This window comes from Ambystoma mexicanum, chromosome 3p, assembly GCF_040938575.1.
Source record: "Ambystoma mexicanum isolate Mex_15411 chromosome 3p, UKY_AmexF1_1, whole genome shotgun sequence".
Lineage (NCBI taxonomy): Eukaryota > Metazoa > Chordata > Amphibia > Caudata > Ambystomatidae > Ambystoma > Ambystoma mexicanum.
The window spans coordinates 181,088,832-181,108,847 of record NC_090925.1 but is presented as its reverse complement, the minus strand read 5'-3'; positions in this window follow the sequence as shown (position 1 = coordinate 181,108,847).

Genomic DNA, 20,016 nt, shown 5'->3' with positions numbered 1-20,016 from the left:
GCACTGAATTAAATCAAATTACTGAAGAGTAGAGAAGTTAGAGTAAAGCATCAGCGAACGCGCCGTGAGGCGACAGAAAATCTGGGTCGTATTGCGTCCAAGCGCGGTAGCGCTTTTGACATGATATGGTTATATCTGATAGAAAGATAGTGAAACGCTGAAGCCTACCTCCTAGTCTGCTGAAGTCTGCTGCCGTCTGGATTGTGCAAAACGCTGCACTGACACAGTTTACATAGGTTGTCACGGCAACCCAAAGTCCTACTGCTATTTCCATTGAGCCTCATCTAGGAAGTCAGGCAAGGAATAAACGAGCGCCATGTTTTGGGCTCATGAACAATGCAAATGTTAACAAAGACACCCGTGAAGTGATATTTAGGTGGTTTCTCAAGGGCTGATTGGTGAAAATATATTTCCAAACTGTTTTAGTATCAAATGCCGATAGCAGGTGGAGAACTGTACACAAAACCAGTACTACGTGATATCCATTATTAGTCTGTCATTATACGTTATTTCCTAATTAGCTTCAACTATCAAAATATCTGAGTAAGGTGTGAAAGGAGTGTTGACAGGGCGCTTAGTTAACATAAACTCCCTGTCATACTTTTATGCTGAATATCGCATGTTTGTGAACAGGATAAACAAGAAATAAGAACTTTAAAGAAAATACGCCATCTCGTGGTCTCGGTTCAGACCAAAACTCTGTCGCTCTGAATTTACATGTGATGCAGGCTTCACATTGGTGATTCTAGAGTCATATATAGGCTACTAACAGGACATACATATAGGTTCTTGTGACGTTAATAGTACTGGTGGCAGAGAAGATGCGGGGCAAAAATTAAAGGTATGATCTAAGAAGTGAAGATCCTAAACTGCTGGACAAGGAAATGGAACATATCTTACGGGTGGAAGGGAAAAAGTGCAAACTTGGGGAACAAGGGAAAATTACCACATTCTTTCACCAAGCTTGGTCTAAAACTCATAGTCAAGCAGTATTGACAGTTCAGCCAATCCCTGGTGCCCTTGTGATAGGATCAGGAACTGAATGTAAGGAGGGCAATGACATATCCAGCCCTGCACTTAGAGATGTTGAAAGATGCGCATGCACATCTCGTATGGATGTGTGCATAGGTTTAGAAGAGGAAATACCCGCTTTAGAGGTTCCGTCTTCAAGGTTGAGTGTCTCCCCAAGACTGTTTGACTCTCCAGAGGGATGGGTGCAAGGAGTCACTCTTGTCCAGTGAGAGATGACTACGTATGAACAAAGGGGTGTTGGAGATCGTTCCTCACTTCCGTTCCAAGAGGAAGACACGTTTAATCGAGACCCCTCTGAGTGTGGAAACAGTCCTATGGCCGTGCTAAACTTAGATTTGCAATCTTTTATCTAACCTTATGGCACAGTTGTTCTTGAGGTAAGAGCAAACACTTGTATTTTAAATGAACTCGGGGAGCAACTATTAATGAGTGACCAGGCTAACATTCAAGAATTGCAGGCAACAGCAGACCTGACCTGGAAGGCTTGTGTCCAGGTTAAGCAATCTCTCTAGATGTCTTGACTATGGGATTTCCTAATGGGGGCATCATCTCATTTGAACTTCTGTGCCCCCCTTTGGCAGCTGGGTAATTTTAATTATTATTTTGACAGCCTAAACAGAAAACTGTGGAACAAACTGAGGAAATGGCAATGCCCAGAAGACATGGTTGAACAGCTGATTGCTCTTCCACAGATACCACACAGAGGGTGCTTAAACGCAGGAGGATGCATATTGGACCAAATTCCAACGAGACAAGGAGTGAAACAGGGATATCCCCTGACCCCAGCCCTCTTCAAAGCTCTTTCTCTCCGATTTCAACCTCTATATGGAAGAAATCAGGTGCTTCTCTCCTAAAATAGGGGGTGAAAAGGTGAGCCGCTCTTGGTGTACCTCGAGCACTTCCACCTGTGCTCCCTGCAGCCCACGCGGACTGTTTAGACTGATTACACCATCGAAACCGGTCGACCTCGCTGGTTATGGTGGTCCCATTCCAGACGTAAACCATCCACATGTGGCCACTTTGTTGCCTTAGGGTGAATACATGTAATGCGAAATTCCCATAGCACTAGCAACCACATGCTAGCCTTATAGCTATTCTCCACAAGATCTAATCACTAAACTTATTGTTGAAATCTTTTGTGGTGGTTTTACGCTGGATGTTGCTGTTCTTTTGCAAATTAAATGTTATGAATATTTCCCACACAATTGTTGAGAATTAGGGACAGTTTTTCTTGCTCTATCCCTTTTAGATAGGCAGTGCACCACTCGCCATCTAGGGTTAGGCACCCCCGTTAGGGATAGAGTGTTCTTCCGTAGGGCCAGATAGCCCATTGTCTTTCCCCATGTGTCCTATGAATTTGTTTGTGAGTCATTTGCTTTGACCTTTGCACTTTTTTGCTCCCACAGAACCGTTTTAATGTGTTGCATGAAAATAGGTTGGGCCATACTACTGGGGTTGGTCAAGAAGCCCCTCAAGCCATAATATTTGAATCGATGTTTGAGGAGTGGGCTATTCCCCTTAATGGAGCAAGATTATTGTCTTCATTTGCTAAGGTGCCTGAACTGAGAACCATTTCCTCCTCCGACATACGATTTGTGCATTTGTTTGATGATTGGTGTGTTGGGAAAAATGCTCTCCATTTCTACTCCAAACTAATGGAGAAGTTAGTATGCGATAGACAGGAGGAACTTCCTGATAAAAGGTTTTGAAAGCTATCAAGCTCGTCATGAGGAGGGCAAGTGTGGAAGAGTGATCAATATCCTGGAGTGGATAATGGTAAAATGAATGTAAAATGCTCAGTCAATAATGAAGGGTGAAGGCAGGTTCGTTTCGATCAAGAGCCTACTAGCTGGGCATGGCTGGCAACCACTTTTTCCATGTCAAGCAGTACAAGACCCGGAGTCGGGAAAAAATGAATGCAAAGTCCTGAGTTGGAATTCTCACAGACATAATAGCTTTCTTGGTTCTAATATGTCTTTTCTTGCTATGATATTGTGTTAATCCAAGAGATATGGCTGAATGTTGCTTGTATTATAGATGGGCTAATACTTAATAGTAAGCATCAAGGGAGGATAGCTCAGTGGCAATGTGCTCGCCTTGGAAGCAAAACGACACAAAGCAACACAGGTTCGATCCCCTGGTCTGTGCGTAGAAACCTCTGGGTATTTAAGTGTGTTACAAATACACAACTAAGACAAAAAACAATTATTAAAACAACTATTCCTGTAACAGCGCTTTGATGCCTGTGGGCTGTGTGAGCATTTTAAAAATGCAAATAAATAACAAAATTAAAGTATGCGAAGAAAGGAAAGAAACAAGACCATATGGGGGATTATCACTGCAATACAAAATATCCATGGTTGAGCCATTAAAAAGATTAAGATGGTCTCGGAAACAGTGTTGGCCATGGCGGTGGTTGGCCTGGTGGAGGGCGATGAAGCCAGTCTATTAATAATAAATATCTACTTCAACACTGTACGGGCAGCCTTACTTGAAATTATCAATGAAATAGAGAATATGTTGATGGACTGGGCTAGTAGAAATAATACTTGTCCAGTATTTGTGTGTGGGAATTTTAACAGTATGCGCCCCACTATGCTTTTACCGCTTGGAGAATTGAATGACCAAATATGTGAAAGTGTGGGAACGGAAAGTGGGACTCAGAGAAAAAAAGACAGCCATGGGGCGATTTGGGCAAGATTCCTAGCAAGATAGGGATTCTGCCAATTGGACTCCATGTTTAATACAGGGCCTAATTTGGAACCAAACTGATTTGGAATCTCATCAAAGTTGGTTAGTGACTATGACTTTTGGGCAAATGTCAAACACAAGGATATTAGTAAGTTTGAGGTTACAAAGAAAAGTACTTGTGATCATGTTATGCTAGTAACATCCTTCTTCATTCCGGAGTGGTGAGGGGAGGCAAACCAATCATGTTGCATACATTTAGTGATGAATACAACAGGGAACAGGGTATCACAATTTAGTAAAAACACTGGGAAAGAAAATTGTCGATTAGTAAAATGGTGGAATAATTTAATTGAACATGAGAATTGTTACACCTCTCCGTCGGAATTCTTAAACACTTTCACCATGCTAAAAACAAGTACCATGTCACAGAAATGCTGGAAGCAACAGGTATTTGTACGTAACACAGTTATTAATCTAAACAAGTCAGTGATGAGATCCAACATCAGGAGAGTAATTAAATCAAAACTTTTAGATTGGCAGGAAAAAAAGTTAAACTAACAGACCCACAATAATTGGTTGAGGAGTTATAGGATCCAAAAATGTATAGCAGGGAATCCAATAATAATAAATAAGGACACCAGATCAATTTGGTGGAGGCTAAATCATAAAAATAAGGCATAAGGAAAATATCAGTCCACATGTGTAGTAGAAGATGAGTAGGTAAAGTATTTCAAGGCCAAGTTTAAAAGCAAAGAATTCCATCTCATCAAAATGCCATCTCAAAATACAATTGTAGGGGCAGAATACAATTTGGACAGATTTGAGATCGAGAACACAATTGCAAAGTTACAAAATTCCAGAGCGTACCACCCTGATGGCATGGCCAATGGTTTACTGAAAAACAATTTAGTGCTGTGGGCCGAGATCGTATTTAGAGTTTTCTCTCGGGTTGTAAGAACGGGAATGATTCCAGTGTCATGGAATGAGGCAATTATCGTTCCTATCTTCAAAAAGGGTAAAAAAAGAAGAACCCACTAGCTATCGACCCACTTCACTAATAGATAGCTCATCAAAAATGTTAGCTACTCTAGTATTAAAAGATTTTACTTAGTGGGCTGAGAGCATTCAGAGGTTTAGTCTGCTACAAACAGGTTATAGGAAAGGCATGGACACAGTACTAAGTGGCTTGGCCCTGTGGTGCGTGTATGTCTGAAGCTGGGGGTAGCTCTGGAAGAATGTTATAAGTCGCAGGCCTAGATCTCTTCTCAACTTTCGACAATGTAGAAACAGCCACATTATGGAGAAAGTTGGTAAGGTGGGGAATAGATCTGGGCATCCTACGTATACTTCAGTTACTATATTCTAACAATGTAGAATATAAACCCGAGATTAAGAATTCCTAAAGAACATAGGAAGTCTAGACTGTGTAAGTCTGACTGTTTAGAGTCCTTATATCATGTTGTTTTGGAATGTTCGCAGACGGTCTCTGCTAGTTTAACATTTTTGGGACCATTTATACATTCAACATCAGCTGTGATGTCAATGAGCCCGTGGAATAGGTTGATGACTGGCACACAAGCAATTCTTTTATTAACCTTGGTTGGACTCTTGATAAAAAATTTGGAAGAACTACAATTAGTGGTAAATCAAGGAGCGCATCTTCTCGAGAGTCTTAACTAATATGAAGTTGAAATGTGGGATACAGATCTTTCTCTTTGGTATTATGTTTGATACAGGTTTTACACAAAATTTTACAGAATTATTTTTGTGTATTGTTTTTTAGTTATGCGGTTTTACACTACTTTCATGATAATGTGAATGTATTTATGTGGTGTGAATGGTGTATTCATGAGCATGAGTTATTGTATATTGAACAAGGTGTAATTTGGAAATTTCATGTTTTCATTTTGTGTAAGCTATTCTGTGCACTATAAACACAAATAATTAAAGTACCACATTTAAATAAACAGCAAAATAGACCACTCCACACATCTTCTGCATGCGTTACTCTATGAATTCCAATCCTTGAGCTGATCCTACATTAGGGCAGGAAATTCAGGAAAATGTTATAATAGTCTCCTACCGTTCAGTTTTTCAGAGTATCTGGTTCCAGAAGAGTATCTAATATAAACCAGTTAGAGGTTGCTTAAGAATCACCCATTTGTATGCCTGAAATGTGACAGAATGTAAAAGTGACTACTACACTCCTAGACAATAGCACACTTTCCAGGCAGACACATCGACTACATACCAAAACATTCACATATCACCACAGCTCCACTAGCTCCCTGTACCCCAAAGAATTGCCTTCAAAGGACACAGCATTGTTTTCAAAGCCTTCCACTACAAAACCCCATCTTACCTTGTCAACAAACTCGAACCCATAGCCCACATACACAGGCACAAGACAAATAATCCAGCCTGCCTCGCCTACACATTCCACTCTGCAAACCAACATGCACACAAAAGAAAGCATTTACCCCCTGGGAACCCAGGGCATGGAACATCCTACCTTGCCACATCCACACTGCATCCAGTGACGATTCATGGGATCTCGTCACTTCTCCCCAGTGTTGAGCACTCCCCTAAAAGGGCTAGGGAGATGAGCCTGCTACTCAACAATCGCCCCAGAGGTGGCGGAAAGCAGGACCTCACAGGAAGAGACTCCCTCATGTGGACAAGAACTCCCGCTCCATGATGGAACTCCCTAACCCCTTTGCCTTTGAGACCACAAAATCTTCGAGGTCCTCCAAGAACCAACCTGAAAGCACTATTGCTTGTTACTGTAATATTCTCTCCTTTCCTCACTTGGGACTTAATACTACTAAGATCAGGAGGAACACACAAAGCAATAAGTCATCTCCCAAAAGTAATGAGAAGAGGAAGATTGAAGGAGTGATGCGAGCTACCCCTTTTCCAACTCTTGACAGTACTGAGAAGAGGTGGCCCCAAGGAGGCACGAACAATACTCCATTGATACAAACAAAGGACTATAGAACTCCGCTGGCGAGGACACAGCTACAGGACATAAAAACCAAGAAGGGACACAACGAAGAGAAAATCCGGCATGAAGCTTGTCAGCCCTGTGAGAGTCAAACCTGGGAATGAGGAAGTGAGCTGGAGAAGCTGGTCCTGGTAAAATCTTGAGTTTGAAATCTTACCCCTTTGTTCGACTCCTTCTGACTTACTACAACCCTCCATCACCACTTTCAGAAAGAGCCTCAAATATACAGTTTTACCCACACATATGCCCAGCCCTCTTCTCCCCTGCTGCCACCTGTCTATCCTAATCTTTCTATGTTGAAACATTTTGCAACTTCTGTTTCATCTTCAGTCTTGACCTTTGAACCTTGTAAGACACACAGACCCTCTGGATAGGGACAGTGCTGAACAAACATGCAAATGAAATACCGTGCCCAGTTTATCATACACTATCTTTTCAAGTAATGAAGCATCAGTCATATCCTCAAATAGATTTTAGCAGATTTAATATGGGCAGCCAGATTATAAGCCTGGATTGTACTATGAGCAGCACCCCCCCACTCCTTGTGAGTTTATGCACACTTCTTCTCAACCTTTTGTTTTTTCCTGATGCAATTAGATGGCTCAAACTGTAACCTCTGCAGAGGTTTCCTTGACAAACGAATAGGGATAACCTGGAAAACATGTGAAACCTTGGGAAAAATAGAATTTTGATTAAGTTCAATCTTCCCGAAAAATGATAGACTTCCAGCAACACTGGTGGCTCTCCAGGTGCAACACATGCTGCTCCTTTTATTTGGGCACTTTCTAGTCCCAACTCGCTACGGTGTCATGCCTCGCTGCTTCCAGTGCTTTCAAAATGGCAAGGAGATTAAGAAAAAACGCAGTATTTACTGAGCACCGCTTCAGGACTGTCCCGTTAACAAGGGCCTAGCAATGACGTAGCACCTTTCTGTTCTCTGGGTAATGTAGCATTTGGCTTTGAAAGGCAGCGGATGACATATTTAACTACGAATGTTGTGCCTTCTTTCAGGACTGTTAAAGTGAATCAAGTACAAAGGCTTTTAAAGCTTTGTGTATATTCATGATGGCTCTGATAAAGAGGTATTTCATGCTTTCAACACTTGGCATTCGGGTATTTGTTGTTTTCAATTCAGAGTGTGGAAAATGAAAGCTTTTATAAAACACTTTTTGCTTAATATAAGAATGTATATATTGTCTAATTTGCACACTTTGCAAGCAACCTATACAACATTGCTGTGCAATTCATGACAACCACAAATTAAACACCTGTACCACCTAGAGTTCAGAAAGTATGTGGTCTAGTGCCTAAATTTCAGAGCAGGTTCAAATCCAGTTGAACTGGGTTGCCCAGCCCTTTAAGATGAGTAGCAATACCCTGGAGATGGATGGGGATGCAGATTGTATTCATACATCAATAATCAAGACTACTCAGGTAGTTTGGCAAAAGGAAGTCCGTTTTAATATCAAGTTCTAAAACAGGGAGTTCAACGAACATCAGCATTTGCTCGATCCTCTTACTCAACTCATCTTTAGTAAAAACAGAGGTTTTATCATGCAAAATTGTCATCAGTGACGTGCTGACCTGCATCATTACCAACGCCAGCCTATGTGGCAAACTACAAAATCAGAGGGAGTGATTGGCTCTAAGTAAATATCTAAGTATAAGTTCCATATCAGTATAGAACAGTGAAGGAGAGTGATAGGGTACTTAACATCAGGTTGGGCAACTAAGCCCTCCCCTTAAAATGGCCACTATAAACGTCACTAAATACACAGCGTTCCATTTGCTACACAAACTATAGGACCCTTGATTACACGGTCCTTTATAATTGGTTGGCTTCTAACCCCCGTCAGTACTTTTCCACCTACGTCTAGCAGCATGCAGACTGAACATCCAGGTGTGGATGAGCTTGTCTTAACACTAGCTTCCCACCAATTAATGTAACAATCCATCATCACCTCAATGGTCCAGCATCAATTGGTGCTTTGAAATTTGGCCTTGAGTTTGTACTGTGCTCTGAGAAATTTAAGGAGTGTGGGCACATTGTACCCTCATGCGTAGGTGTGACCACGTCCATCAGCCAACTTCCTTCTTCCACGTGACTGGAAACCATGAAACCGAGCCTTGTTGTGTATTTAATATTATTTTCTAATAGTCCTCTGACGTCTTTTGTTTTGCACAAGCCTTTCGAACAGGAGTCTCTGTTCTTTCACACGATTTGTAGCCAATGTCCGCCAATTCCAGTTATGATGAGACCTTGGCTTCTTGGCTCATCCAACTCCTTCTGCTGGGATTCATTTGTAAAGTCAATTTGCTTTTTGACTGTGACACCCTGAAGTGAGGCCTTCTTGTTAACGTGCAGCACTGCTTAAAATGTGTAGTGGAAACATCCATCTTGTACTTGTCCATGTGCATCTATATATATTGGCGCTTGCCGCAATTCATTTACTATAAAGCTTGAAGCTAGCTTTTAAGATTACTTTGCTGCTTGCATTTCTTTTGCATCTGTACATGTATAAACTAGCTTAATGTCTTCTTCTGTTTCTCTGGCATAAACTTCTTTACCTTGATCCCAAGATGTCACTTATCCTTGATACTTTCTTGATGCCTTATAGAATGTCTGCATTCTCTGGTCTCAGCATCTCTTCTGTGTGCATCACCACTTTCTGTGGGACGTCACCATTCATCTTTGCCATTCATCTTTTCTGCTTCTTCAGGAATCTCATTTAAATGGCCATCATGGGCACTTTGCCTCCCAGATCTTCTTAGGTATAGATACTCTCACTGGTGCTGCACAGAGTCCACTCTCTGCTCTTTGTCTGTTTAACTGTTCCGCATGCATCACATACTCTGGTTTTCACTCTATAGGTAATAGAGGCGGGGCAGTTGGAGTAGGAGTACTTGGCTCCTCCTCTACACTCCCCCCTCTGGGTGATTCATCAACCATTTTCTCATCATCCTTCACATCTAGACATCCCCTTCTGTAAAAAGAGCTTTTAGGGACACATCTTTCACTCCCGCGAGGCATCCTGCTGATTTCACATGGCCATCCTTGTTCCATGTCATGAGCATGCACTGTTCACTTGAACTGCAATAAATCCATCTTCCCACATATTTCTTATGGCTCTTTGGGTACAGGAACTTTGTTCCCTCAGGTGCATGGATACTGGCCTTCACAAAGTCTCTGATTTCCATCTGTCAGATCTTTGGGCTTCCATCCTGGTTCAACATCAATCATGATCTTCATACCTATGGCTTTCTTAGCTGTCTTCTTGCACTGTGAGATTATTATCTTGATCACACAAAATCCAAGTAATACCAACACGATCGGGGCTCCAAGGAACTTGACCATATCTGCCATCCAATGTGGAGCGCACGAGAAGAGTGATCCAAACCAGCTGTCATCAGCATTGTCTTCTACTTCGTCTATCATCTGGCCATGGAGTTTCGTCAGCATGTCTATGGCCTCTGTCAGGGTTGCATTCATGTCATCATGTGAATGTGCAACATGATTCTCCAATTCATGCACAAACACCTCCATCCATAGCTGTGATCATATCAAAAGGTATCTGCTCTGGAGAGTCATCAGCCTTATGGCTCTCATCTCCTCTCTGATTGCATTGAATCCCTTTATAGTAGTGTTAATTGTCTGCAGCAATTCCCATCTGGTTATCTTGGTATTTGCTCCTACCTGGATTCTTGGCATGAAGATCAACATGAACACTGAAGAAGTCTGGCTGAACAGTCTGTGTTAATACGAGATAGAGTCAAAGGCTTCTATTGATTTGGCTGAAAAGTAGTTCTCTCTCTTTATCAGCTCCACAGATCTCTTCATCCTCAGGTGATCATCTGCTTTTGGAAAACTGTCGAGATTCAGATCATTTTTTGGAATCACTAATGCTGGAACATGGACATTCACCAATGTGCATATTCCTCTCCAGTCTTTAGGTAGCCTTATGTATGCCTTGAATCCACAAGCCCACTAATGATAATTGATTACTGCTGTTCCAAGCACCATTCCTAATGTATCAAAGATACAATTGCATTTCTAATTTTCTCCAACTTTTCTTGTACCATTACTTCTGAAGCACAGCTTTGAACTTTCCTAAGGCACTATCTGTAAGGGTCCTCCTCTGTCTTCGACCCATATCAGTAGTTTAGAAAGTCTTGGCCGTAACGGTTTACACTGCTCTTGTGCATTCAAAATAGTCGATTCAGGGTGATTAGTTACCATCCAGGCTCTGCAGATCACCACTCCTTTTCCCATCCCTCTGGTGATAACACTGATCCCCAGATCTGCATTTGACCTCTGTTCTTCCAAATTTGAATATTGTCTGCAGATTTTCCTGCGGTCTTCAGTTTTTATTCACTTCCCGTCTGATTTCAGTTCCTTTTACTCCAGGTTTTTCATATTTGATCACATGATTCCTCGTCTTGGCATTGTTTCTTGTCTTTATATCTTGAATATAATTGTCTTCACCTGGATCTGTCCATTCAGTTGCCCATTTTAGAGAAGCATCACGACCCATGAGCTGGCCTATGGTTTTGCAAAGTGCTACGTGTGAAAGACAATGTGCTGTTTGGACATCTATTTCACCAGCTATGAAGATTTTTGACTTCCCCATGCTGTATGGCAGGAGTGCACATACGAAGCATTCCTCCTTTAAAGTTCTCTCCCAACTTCCTTCACGTGTTGGTACCCTATGTTATTTCCCAAGTGTGCTGTGCTGTCCAGGTAATCATTTAATTCATAATTATCTTTCTGTGTGCTTCTTTTAGGTCTCATTCTTTCCATGTGAGCTCCCATAATCATATCATGAAGTGTACCAACATAGCTTCTTCTGACTGAATTATTTGCAGGAACATCTATCCGGGGACGGCGTTCACTTACATATGCTCCTTGAGTCGGAGAAAGTTCAGAACGTTTCATCTGCTCAGCAGCCCATTTAGGCATGAACATGTCTTGCATAATCTCCATCTGGGATCTTCTTTTTGAAACTGCTTTTGGGTCAATTGTCACTGGACCAGTTGCATTTGCATATATTACTTGTGTAGGCTCACCGTCTATTAACCCCTTGTCAAGTCTGTTTTGCCAAGCCTGTCTTTGGAGTCCAAAAATAAGTTCTGATACACTCTTTGCTTAGCGACATCCATCTCGAGCTCAGGTAATTTGTCATCTTTCTTTGGAACAGGAATGACTACACAGGGTCTAGGCTGCCTAGTAGTTGCCACACGTACATTTTCCTTCTGCTCTCGAGCATGCACAGGAGTCTGAGCTCCATTTGCGCTGTTTGTACAGTCAGTGAAAGCAGTACGATTATGAACACAATGTAAGTATAAACGACACAGTGATATGTTACCCTACAACATTTACTTCTTGGACAACGTGAGCGTCTCTCTTCATGCGGTAATATTATGTTCCTACTTGGATTACCCATGTTGATTACCTAAGGAAGGAAAAACTCAAGCTTTAATACATCAGCATTGTGAACTGCTTCTGGAAGCTGCTGTCTTGACTCGACAACTCGTCCTTGATCAGTTGTCTGCTTACTGGATGACAAAAACAATTTTCTCTGTAACTCTGGAATCAGTCTTTCATCAGCCGAACTGTAGATGCCTCTTTAGGATGAAGGAAAACGACCTCAATAAATCTAAACAAGCTCAATGACATAGATTATCTCCCAAACTATGCCTCAAATCTGCTTCAGCCCAGATGACATGTTGAATTTCTTTCAGCATGAATCAAGAGTTCTTTTTTCATCAGCAACCTTTTGATCTGTCCCTCGAAGGAAAGTTTCTACACCGATCTGTGATTTTGCTCAGAATAAATGCTCACTTGGATAATGCCTTCCAAGATCACATTCAGATTTGCAGTGTTTCTCGGATCCCTTAGAAAGGTGAGCACATCAGTGTGCCTTCCAACAAGATGCGGGTACACCTCAATCAGATGGAAAACACCACACTGACTAGTCTACGAGCTGCATCAGTTGATAGGGGCATTTGTACTCTCCTCGCTGTACCCAGGTGGTTGCAAGAATTGTTCAATAATGACTATGAGCAATCTTTTTATAATTGGGCCATTCTAAGATCTCTCAAAAAAGCTGATATGCGAGTAGTTCTCCCCGCCAATGAAGGGAAAGAGTGCAACACTAACTCGAAATAAATAAGAGGGTGCCTAAAAAGGTCATCACTGGGTGACACCATAGGTAAATCCAAACGGGAACTCAAACGAATCTGGGTACTGTACCCTTTTCCAATTGCTGATCTTCCCTTAACCCTGCAACTAATATGCACAGAATGTTTGAATTTACTTTCCTTCACCCTTTTATAAATGGCTTAAAAGGAGTGTCGCGTACCAAGCCATAGTCTAATTAACTGTTTGTCTTTCTACTTGTCAGCTTCTGCGTCCTTCCTCACCGTCATTGATCTTGTCTGCATGTGCTGTTGTTATTCCCGATGCTTGTACTTGCTTAGTGAAGGGTTACGGACAGAGGAGTTTCTCCAGCAAAGATTTTAACGTCCCCAAGGATAATCCAAGCACGCCTGCCCTGCACTTTGAAAGCAGACGGCGTGACGTCTTCCACAATGAACGGACCGTTAAAGCGGGGTTCGTCCCACTTTTTCCTTACATGGTTGCGGATTGGAACCGCATCTCTAGGGAATACTTTGGGAACACAAAGTTTCTGAGATTGGTCTGTTTAAGCATCACCTTCTGTGTTCTGTACTGCCCTACACCCATGTCTCTGCAACTGTCTTGAAATTACAGAAATACTGGAAGTCATACAGTTCAAATAATCATGCAATTCCATTCCTAACAGTTCTGCAGCTGGCTGAGCATCACATCTAACTCTAGATGAAGGCATTAGGGGTGTTCTCATTTGTCTCCCCCTCACTATTTCATGGGGCATGAGATAGTGGTCAGAACCCGGTTGGTTCCTTAAAGCATATAATGCCAGTGGTAGGCAATAAAACCACCCTTTCTTCAAGGTACGCTTCAACTTGGCTATTCTTTCTTTTAGCAGGCCGTTCAGCCGCTCACAGATCCCATTTCCTTGCAGATGATAAGCCGAAGAAAACTTGTGCTTTATACCAAGCAACAAGATGATCTGTTTGAATACCCAATTCACAAAATGAGGACCATTATCTGACCTCACAACTTCACATACTCCAAATCAAGGAAATACTACCCGCACTAAGAATTTTGCTGCACAGGTGGAATCTGGGTGGGTACATGGACCTGCTTCTATCCATCTCGAGAGAGGACACACCACTATGATCAGGTGTCTACATATCCATTACATACTTGTATCATGTCGACAAAGTCAATATGCAAGTGCTGAAAAGGGCCATTGGTCTCAAAATGACTCCTCTAACTGTGCACAGTGTATGCCCAGCTGTGAATTATTGACACACAATACAGTACACTACAAAGAATGAAACATGTTCTGCTAAATTTGGCACAAACCATTCCTCAACAATATGTCACGATGCCTGCCCCCAGACATCCGGAACAGGTCCATCTGTCCAGGGAACAGGCACCCAAGAAGACACAGGAATTCCGAAAACCCCGCCTAGGGGCTATATGGGTTCAGTCCTGGCGCCGTAGGCGCCAGGCTCATATTGCCAACTTTAAACTATGCAGGTCATCCTGCAAAGAACTCATGTACAGGCCATCATGAAGCCATGAAGGGACTACTTTCCTTTAGGAACTATTTTGCTGCTTGGGTGTGGTACTGGAACTTCTTACCTGGGAACTACTTTTTTGATGCTATTTAAACCACGCCGAAGAGCAGCACACACTTCGCGTTATCCTGCATCTTAGCAGCGTAGCGCTCACCGTGTCTGCAGTCCAGCATCCAGTCTACAGCCACACCCATCTTGTGTCCGGAGCCGATCCTAGAGAAAAGGAAAGAAGAAGAGAAGGTTAGAACAAGGAGATTTCCATTTGGTCATCATCTTTTCCTGGAGCAGCCGCACCTGTGGATAAAGGAAAAATACATTAAAATAAACCGCGTCGCATTGCCAGCTGCAGCGCCACGCCATACTCACCTGTCTTCGGAGCATCTCCACGACCCGGTGCAGCACCCGTTGAATTGCCACCCGAAACATCAGCATCTGAAAAGACAAGAACAAACAAAAGGTGAGCGGGGTTCCGCCAAAGACATTCTTTTACTTACCACAAGATATTTTCTCGGAATTTTACCGCTCGAGGCAGCGCTGTTCACCATCCTACGTGAGACATTTTCGGCAAGGCACCGCACCTGCAAAGAAGATAGAGAACTATTGGTTAATTACATCTGCAACAATATTACTTGCTAGACAGTGCTTGGTACAAACTGACTCTTACCTAAGTGCTACCTTCATCCATCGAGGCAAACTCACTCCATGGATCACGCTGCAAGGCAAAAGGTATGAAAGGAGCAAGAGTGAATTAACAGACATTTGAACTCTAAAAGAACTATACAGTCGGTTTACACACTACTTATCTCGGAGTCATTGTTGTCTGGAACTCTGCCAATACCTTTGGATCAGTGAAGTAACTGAACTTCTACGCGCCCCTGCACTCCACGCAGGATGGAGAGTTCATCCTTCCAAACAATAAGGTGAGACTTTATGAAGGTGAATAGTGGAAGTTTTCAGGGAAAATAGTGTTAGTGTAACCTCTCTACCACGGGTGGCTAATCCCCTTTACTGCTTTTAGGAAAATATTCCTGCGGGCCAGGCAGACAAAACTGAGTGGGCAAGTGCAGTCGATCATGTTCGCTACGAGTCACACTGGTGGAGACCTCAGCAGTCCAGCTTCGTTTGACGCCCCTGTGGAATCCAGGTGAGTGTAACACAATAGTTGCAGCGAGATTCTCCCTGTATGCGCTGGGTAGTATAGCTGTTCCATCGCTACCCTTAATAAGCCTATGGGCATAACCAGTTTACCAGTGCTGTCCTGTCGCCACAATGCTTCAGAGGGGTTTAAAGAACACCCTCTTTGCATCAACAAATTCTTTTCCTCTTGATGTGCTTCCCCCTGGATCTCTATTAGCTGGGTTTTTGACAAATGGTTGTATCCTTCAGATACAGTCATCATAACAATCATTTTTTCATTCACATTAGGAGTTTCAACATTCATCATCTCTTCATCTGTAATTGCTATGCGCTTGGCCTCAACATATGCTGCTTGATTTCCTTGGGAGATAAAATCTGCGCCTTTAGTTTGGGCTGCGCATTAAATGACTGCTATATCTACTGTGAGTTGTAGTGCCTTAATAAGCCTATCCAATAAGGCTGCGTGCTGTACTGGCATGCCATCCGCTCGGAGGTAGCCCTCCTTTTCCAACATGCTAACCCTGCGTGCACCGTTGATGTGACATAGGCAGAGTCGCTGTACACTGTTAATTCCTAGTCTACGTGATTCATGATCGCGAGTATCAAAGCCAATAATTCTGCAGCCTGTGCTGAATAATGAGACGGCAATCGAGTACTTATAAGCACCCGAAATTCCCCATTTGCCGTGTGCGTTACCACAGCGACACCTGTATACCTCTGTCCATCATTTTGATCGATCCTTGAAGAACCATCAATAGAAACAATATCTCCTCCTGCTAATGCATTCTATTTTATTCTAGGAAGTTAATCATAGAAATCTTCATAGTTTGCGCAATCGTGTATAGGTTCTCCTTCTGTCACTTGCTCAGCTACAAACATGACAGGATTCACTATTTTACATCAAACTATTTTCATTGGATTTGATATGACTACCTCATAGGCAAAAGTCCTTTGAGAAGTCAACGTGCCTTTCGTTTTTTCTAAAATGACAAATAGTGCATGCTCTACAAATAACGTCATGGAGCATCCCATCACTATGCTTGCAGCTTTCTCTATGGTGAATGCGGCGGCTGCTAAACTTTGTTTGCACAGAAAATGACCTCTCATTATTGGGTCTAAGATTCCACTGTAATATGCAAGGGGCTTGTCCCGCAACGTGGTTCTCTGCATGAGCACTGCTGTCATAACAGTGCCATCTTTATGTGAAAACAAAAAGAATTCCTCAACATGATTAGGAATCCCTAAAACTGGAGCCGTGCAAATTACTATTTTCAATTCATCAAACCCTTCTTCCATCTCCTCAGTCCACACGTTTTTTCCCTGTGTTGCCTGTGCTTTCTTTAGAGCCTGCAATAAAGGCCTTATACATGAGCTGTAGTCAAAGACCCATGCTCTATGTTAGGAAAGATTTCATAATTGTAGGTAATTTTCCCTCCATGTGGCAACCCCCAAACTTTTTGCTATTGTTTTACACCCTGATCTACACTTTTGCCAGAGAAGCGCAGCCTTCCGCCGCACTCCTCTGGGCTTTCGCTCAATTCTTATGGGGAAACTGACATGCCCTTAAAAAAGTCAGTACTGGGAGACTTAGTTTCCCTTAGTCCTTTCCTCATGTTGCAGCTTTTGTGCAACAGGAAACAAGAGTGCACCGTAACTTACATTACCGTGCTCTTGGGTCTCTAGTCATTCCAAAGGCCCTAGAAACTCTCACTGGACTTATTATGAACTGTGCAAGTGTGCCACGAATGGAAATGGTGGCAGCTATCGTTTCTCTTGTGTTTTGAACCCTTTTTCACCATGTTATCCACGCTTACCGTGTTTGGTACAAATGAGTGCCCTGGCTCCAAAATGGCCATGCCATGAGGTTCTTTGTCCTGTCCGCTGACCGTCTTGCCCATTCAACTTCCCCCAGGTCGAGCTGACCCGGAGCAGTCCTTATTTGGTCATGCACTTTCCCGCGAAACACAATGCTTTCGCGGGCTTCTGCATGCCTTGTGTGTGCCTCCAGGATGTGGGCTGGGATGTCTGGTCCCAATACACATCCTGGGTGTCAGAGAGTCTAGAGTTTCCTGAATGCCTGGGACCACCGAGGTCCGTGATAGGTCCACGTATGGTGTGTTTGTGAGCAGATCTCCCATTGGGTCCTCTCCGTTTTGGCACGAAGGGATAAGAGGAGGCTGGAAACACCACTACCATGTCGATCTCCCGAGTTCACACCGAACAAGGGATAAGGAGCCAAGTATCCTGCAACAAGAAGCTGAGTCGAGGAACCGCTGGTGACCTGCTGATGGTTTGGCACCCTGAACCGCTGTCGTCCTGCGAGACCCCTCTGCATCTGATCATCCTAGAAGGTCTGCAAAGGCGCTTCGACCCATTGGAATAGTGGGATCAACTATTCCCGGCACCTTCATCAAACCCTGCAAGTAAGCCTCTTCGGAAGTGTCCCTGGGCCAACCATTGGGCTGACCAGCTTACGCAGGACGCTTTGCTCTGTCACCACCACCGTTTCGGGGAAGCCCTCGAAACTTGGTTTACTGCTTGCTCTGCGTTCACGGCACCCTCACACTGAATTTCGTACACTTGGCATTTCCAGGTCTGAAGTGAGACAAGTGCGCCCGGACCAGAGTAAACGTGGTTGCTGTGTTGCCCTGCTGTGATAACAACCTGTGCATGTCTGCTGCATTTGGGACACCCTCTAGCCTGCATCCTGCTACACAGAATCTACACGGTGTCAAGATGATGATTATTTGCACTGCCTGTTTTCCTCCCCATCTAGGTGGTTGACATTTTACGTGCTCCTAACTCCTTAGACCCCTCGGTCTTGTATATATATTGTATTGATTGTGATGTGTTGGTTTACTTTAGTATTATTGTGATTCTTTGCTATGGTCGATGTTACAAAGTACAAAGGGCTTGTAATAAATGTGTCTATATTTTTAATATAACACCTGTCTGGAGTAATTTGTAAGTGTCCTTGCTTTGTGTGCTCATTGAGGTCTTTCCGTCACCCTCACCCCTCTTGAGACTTAGTCTTGACAGCCGCCATCGCTACCCTGATTGGTCTGGCTTGTCCAGAGGTTACCCTGTTCCAAGAAACTAGGCTTGTCTTCTGAGCCTCTGCCTCTCCAGGTCCGAGTTCAGAAATCCATCTTAACACTCTGACATAATTACATAATCCCAAAAACCTCTGCATGTGTTTTATCGTTTGTGGCTTGGCTATTTTTAAAATAGCCTCCACTTTTTCAGGGATAACCTTTTTTCCCTCATGTGAAATATATTGGCCTATGTACAACACTTCTTGTTGATAATATTGTAACTTTTCCTTGTCAACTTTATATCCTTTGTCAGCGAGTATAATCATTAGCTGGACAGAATCGCCTCTGCACTCTTCCTCTGAAGTACTGCAAACTAAAATGTTGTCTACGTATTGCAACACAATGCTTTCTAAAGCAATATTGCTTAAGTCCATCTGAAGAAATCTTTTGAAAATCGATGGAGACTAACAATGCCCTTGTGGTAAACGAGTGCTTTTCAGACGAGTTTGTCTGAAAGTAAACAATATCAGATCCTGCGAGTCTTTGTGCAATGGGATTGAGAAAAATGCATTTTTAAGTCAATCACAATGTGATATCATGCTTCAACAGGCATATTATATAGGATCGTAGACGGGTTGGGAACTAGAGGGAACTCAGCCTCTACAATCTGGTTTATTGGGCGAAGGTCCTGCACTAAATGCTATGACCCCACTTATGTTTTTTTCACAGGGTACACTGACTTATTACACAGTGACGACTCTGATGTCACTAAGATGCCCTGATCCATCCGCCTCTCAGGACATAGGATATTTCTGTGCTCGATGTAAGATTGATCTTGGTTTCAATTTAATTTTTACTTCTCCAACCCCCTTTGTAGGCCTACGTCCTAGGGGTCGGTGGTCCATAATAAAACTGGCACTTTCATCATGTCATCATCACAATACTCGGGACGTTTTTGTGCTATCATCATTATCTGAGGAACTTCCCTTTTAGTTACTCTTAGCCAATAAGTGATGCACATCTCAAATATTATTTCGTCATCAGATGGATGATCTTCAAAAAGATCTTCATCAGTGACCTTGGTCAATCTTTAACCCTCCACGATGGCGATTACTGCACGCCATTGTTTTCCTTCATCATCAAGCAAAACCATTTCCCCTCGCACTATGGCTGCTTGCATCTCTAAGGGAAAAACTTGTCCCTTTTCTTCGAGCATAGGTATTCTTGGTCTAAACAAAAATTCATTAGGAGTTTTTATAGTTCTGCCTGCTAGGCCTGGTAGCCCTGCCAACAGTACTCCATACTGGAAAACCTCTGGTTCTAATGGAATTGCTCTCATAGCGAATGCCATAATCATTTCACACACATTTAAGTAATATATTCCTGGTGTTGAACACACTATACCTTCATCAGTGAATGAGATTGTCATAT